Source organism: Lasioglossum baleicum, unplaced genomic scaffold, assembly GCF_051020765.1.
Source record: "Lasioglossum baleicum unplaced genomic scaffold, iyLasBale1 scaffold0238, whole genome shotgun sequence".
Taxonomy (NCBI): Eukaryota; Metazoa; Arthropoda; class Insecta; order Hymenoptera; family Halictidae; genus Lasioglossum; species Lasioglossum baleicum.
The window spans coordinates 5,288-10,574 of NW_027469298.1; positions in this window are offsets into that span (position 1 = coordinate 5,288).

Consider the following 5,287-nt stretch of genomic DNA (forward strand, 5'->3'; position numbering starts at 1 on the left):
AGGATGTTAATTCCATCTCCGCTGTCCACGAGGAATTTTTATTTTCGTCCACCAGATGGTAGGAGTGTTAACGGAAGTTTTGATGTTGTGGAGTTTATTCTAACTGTTGATCTATTATGTCCGTCTCGTTCTCTTTCATTGGTTGCCATGGGGTGTAATAGAAAATTTCTGCAATGATTCGCCGAGTGACTGATCATATTGCACTTGAACCATTCCATTTGTCCTCTTTGTGCGAGTGGCAGTTGCTCAGTCTGCTGAAGGTTCATACAGCTGGGCTGGGTGTGAGCTTCCCATGGCTGTGACTAGTCTTGGCTCTATCCCTCTTGGTCTTGCAGAGTTGTAGTTGGTTACCGCTGTTCGGCTGTGCCTATAATCCCTGAAATATCTCATGATATTCATGATATTCTCTTATGCTTGCGGCATATTATATAGAGGATTGCCAATATGTATCCGTCCAATTTCAGTTTTCAGTGTTAGTTTGTCTGAGTATTCGTAAATGACACTGTATTACAGTTTATTAAATGCGTGGTGGAACCTGATCATGTATCTCACAGTAGTTTCATTTCGTTATCGTATTTGCCGTAGCTACTCTTGTTGTTCTTGAACTGAAGCTTGTGTTGCTACGTTGCGCCCTGATGCGCCATACAGATGATTATACTGATTATTGGGTATATTTCGGATAGCACTGATGTTTTCCATGCTATCTTTTCTATCTTTATCATTCTTAATAGTAATAGTTGCATACTACACATAGCTCTCATCTCTCTGACATCGTGCATAAAATCTTCAACTCCTATGTCGTGTTCGCCGTTTAGCCGTGGGATTGATAATGTCGCATCGCGGTATCGTAAGCTTGGTATTTGGCGGTCTTTCTATTTCTAGGTCTTGATATATGGGAGCCGATGGGATTGGAGTCGCGCTACAAGCGGTAGCGATAGTTTCGTCTATGGTCATAAATGAAGCGATGTTCGTTATTCCTTCTTGGGACTCGTCGTCCCAGAAACTCTATTTCGGAGACTCTCCTTTTGTTTACATTGTCAGCTACTCTTTGCGCTTCTACTATGCGTCACGGTAGTAGGACGATTTGCTTAGTAAAGTGGTCCACTTGTCTTGTATGGTTCTCGTTCTGCTTGTGCATTGCGTCAAGCATGGCGGCCGTTGACATGACCCTGCAGTCGGAATATGCGTGCCTTATTGTTAGTCTTTCAGTCGCGTAGTCATTTTAGTTGAGTCTAGCGATTCGGAGCTGATTGCGGTTCATGTACTGGAGAAACAAGGTTTCCGTTCTCGGTAATAAGTAAATGGCTCCAGGATAGTAGCTTACCGTAGTTAGCTCAGGGTAGTATCCTTTGCTCGCATTCCCTATGGTGGATGCGTGGATTTCCTCGTGTCCTTGGGTCGATTGGTCTTCGATCTTCAGCACTTCATGTATGCCGCAACTGTGACTCCGTTTGTGCCGAAGCGAATGGATCCTAGCTGGATCGCCAAAGTGTGAAGTAAGTTTGTAAAGTTACAAATGGACTTTATTACCACGGATTACAATTTAATATATGAGCCCGAAACTGTGGTGAGCCTAAGGTTATCTGGGTCGGTCTTTGCTGTTCTTTTATATGTTTACGGTTTAGCTGTAGGGATTGGACATCGGGGATGTTATTTATTTGTGTTGAGGCGTTGCTTGTAGTTCTGGGGCTGCTTGATGGTGAGACGGCCGGATAACTCCCCTGAGTCCTATGTTCCCAGTTGAGCCAAGGTCGAAGTCCGTGGAGGTCATCGGCTTAATATTCTGCGTGATGCGCTATCAGTCGTGTCGCCCCGACAGCGTAGGCACGTATACAAACTTGCATCCAAACTAACAACATATTTAACAAAATATTGTCATAAATGTACAATCAACTAATTCCAGTGAAATATTTCCGAAAAAATGTAGCTTTTGTAATTTAGATTTGGAAGCTTTGAAAAAATTATAAACATGGTAACAGTAAACGCAGTACGCATAAATAAATGGGAGACCCGGAACACATGCACAAGGTACAAAATCAAGGTTAACGAAATTATCGAAGATCATACAGTAGCGCCGCTATGATCTGTCGTACGCAACAACATGAACGCGCCAGTGCTGTCGCCCCGGCTGCGTAGGTACGTATGTAGACAACCCCATAGCTTAACAATGAGTACTACAAAGTATTGTCATAAGTGAAAACTGAAGTAATTAAAAAGTCACTTTTGCTGGGAAATACATGTGCCTAAATTGTAAATCAAAAATTAAAAAAAAATCGATGATATCATAGTAGTTTATTACAGTTCGTATTTATGATCAGAAAACAGGGGGGAAATGCATTCGCTTCAAAATCAAGATTAATGAAATTCATGAAAACCATACAGACATGTTGTTCCGATCTATCGCACGAAACAACAAGATGAGTCTAACTGTGTCGCTCAGGAACCGTAGGCACATACACAGACAGTCGTTTGAAACAACAGTATGTTGAACAAAATAATATCATAAACGTACACTCATCAAGTTTCAATGCCTCATTGAAATACAATTTTTTAAACTAAAAATTGAAAATTAGAAAAAAATCAAAAATATCAAAAGAGTACGTTACAGTATGTAGACGTAAATAGAAAACTACGAAGGAATGCAAACGGAACAATATCAAAGTTAAAGAAATCATCAATGGCCATAGAATATTCCCGCTCCTCTCTACCGAACGCACTACAAGTCCACGCCAGACATGTTTCTCTGACAGCGTAGGTATGTATAGAGACAGTCATGTAGGATAACAATAAGGTTAATAAAATATTGTCATAAAGGGACACTCAACAAATTCCAAACTACCATTTACAAAATGATGCAATTTTGTCAAACTAAAATTGAAAATTTTGAAAAAAATTCAAAATATCATAACAGCACATTGCTGTATGTATAAATAATTGGATGACTGGGATAAAATGCATACAGAGCAAAATCAATGCTGATGAAATAAACAGAGGCCATCTAGTAGTGACTCACCGATCTACCATACGCCACTAGAAGAGCACTACAACTGTGTCGCTCCCCGGATATTGGTACGTATAATGACAATCGTATAACGTAACAATAAGTTTAACAAAATAATGTCATAATCGTGCACTCAACTATTTCCAAAGACAATTTTACTAAGACCTGCAGTTTTCTAAACTAAACACTGAAAACGTTGAAAGAAAAATCGAAGATATCATAACAGTACATTACACTGTGCATAAATAAATGGAAACTGGGAACAGCGCATATTGTACATAAATCAAGGTTAAAGAAATTAACGATGATCTTTCAGTGGTGCCGCTCCTTTTTACCGTACGCAACTACAAGAAGGCATCAGTCGTATCCCTCCGGCAGTGTAGGTACCTATACAGACAATCGTATAAAAGAACAAGATATTTAACATAATATTGTCATAAACGTACACTCAGCTAATTGCAAAGGCAATTTTACTAAGAAACACGATCTTCATAAATAAAATTGGAAATTTTGCGAAGAGTCGCAAATATTCAAAGAGCAAACTACACTTTGTAGAAATAAATGGACAACTAAGGAAAAATGCAAACGGTACAATCTGAAGGTTACACAAGATAACAGAGATCATTCAATAGTGCCGTTCCTTTCTGCCGTACGCAACTACTGGACTCCGCCATTCGTGTCGCTCTGGCAGCGTAGGTACGCTTACAGGCAATCATGTAATATCACAGTCATCTTAACAAAACAATGTCATAAACGTACACTCAACTAATTCCAAAAACACGCTTACCAAGGAATACAACTTTGAAACTAAAAACAGAAAACATTGAAAAGAATCGATAATATCAAAACAGTAAATTACATTATGTATATATAAATGGAAAGCTGGGAAAAATGCATTGAGTACAAAATCAAGGTTAACGAAGTTAACGAAGGCCATGCAGCTATGACGCGCCGATCCGCGGTACGCAACTACAAGACCTTGACAGTCGTGTCGCACGGGATCGTAGATACACATACTGGCAATCATATAGCATAGCAACAAACCTTAGAAGATATTGTGATAAGGGTAAACTCAACTATTTCAAAAGATACTTTTAATAAGAAATACAATTTTTAAATTGAAAATTGAAAATTTTGTAAAAAATCGGGAGTATCATTATTCCAAAGTGCAGTATGTATATAAATGGATGACTTGGAAAAAATGCAGACGATAGAAATTCAAGGTTAAGGAAAACAACAAGGGCCATCCTGCAGTGCCGCTCCGATGCACGATACGTAATTACCACGCCACTCTAGTCGAGTCTGTCCGGCAGCGTAGGTACGTATGGCGACAATCACATAAAATAACGACAGGAATAGCAGGTATAGTCATAAACGTCTACTCAACTAATTCAGAAGGCACTTTTACGAAAATATACAATTTTTAAAATTAAAAATTCAAAGTTTTGAAAAGAAGCGTAAATAACGTAATACTAAAGTACGGTTTGTACGAATGAATGGTAAACTGCGAAGTACTGAATACGGAACAATATTAAGGATAACGAAATTAATGTAGTACGAAGAGTAGATTCGATCCGATCAACCGAATCGGAACAAGTCCACTACAGTCCTGTCGCTCCGGCAGCGTTGGTACATATACTGACAAACATAAAATAACAACGAATTCAGCAAAATATTGTAATATACGTACACACAACTAATTACAATGGGACTTTTCTTCCAAGGTTAAATTTTTGGTATTTAAAATTGGAAATTGTGAAAAAAAAAATAGAAATTATCATAACATTAAATAACAGTATGTATAAGTAAATAGAAAACTACAAAAGTATGTGTTCGGTACACAATCAGGGCCCAAGAAGTTATCGAAGTCCATCCAGTAGTACCTCTCCGATCAGCCGTAAGCAACTACAAGGCCACGTCTATCGTGTAGTTTCGGGAGCGTAGGTAAGCCTACAGGCGAGCATATATAATACCAACAATCTTCACAAATATTGTCTTAATCCTACACTCAACTATTTCCAAAGGCAGTTTTATTAGGGAATACAAGTTTTGAAATTGCGAATGTGAAATTTCGAAGAATAAATCGAAAATACCATTACAGTAAATTACACGATGTAGAAGTAAATAGACAAATACGTACGAATGCATACCGTACAGAATTGGGGTTAAAGAAGTTATCGAAGATCATCCAGTAGTGCGGCTGAGATATGCCCTACACAAGTACAGAACCACTCCAGTCGTGTTGCTCCGGCAGCGTAGATACGTATAGAGACAATCATTTAAAAC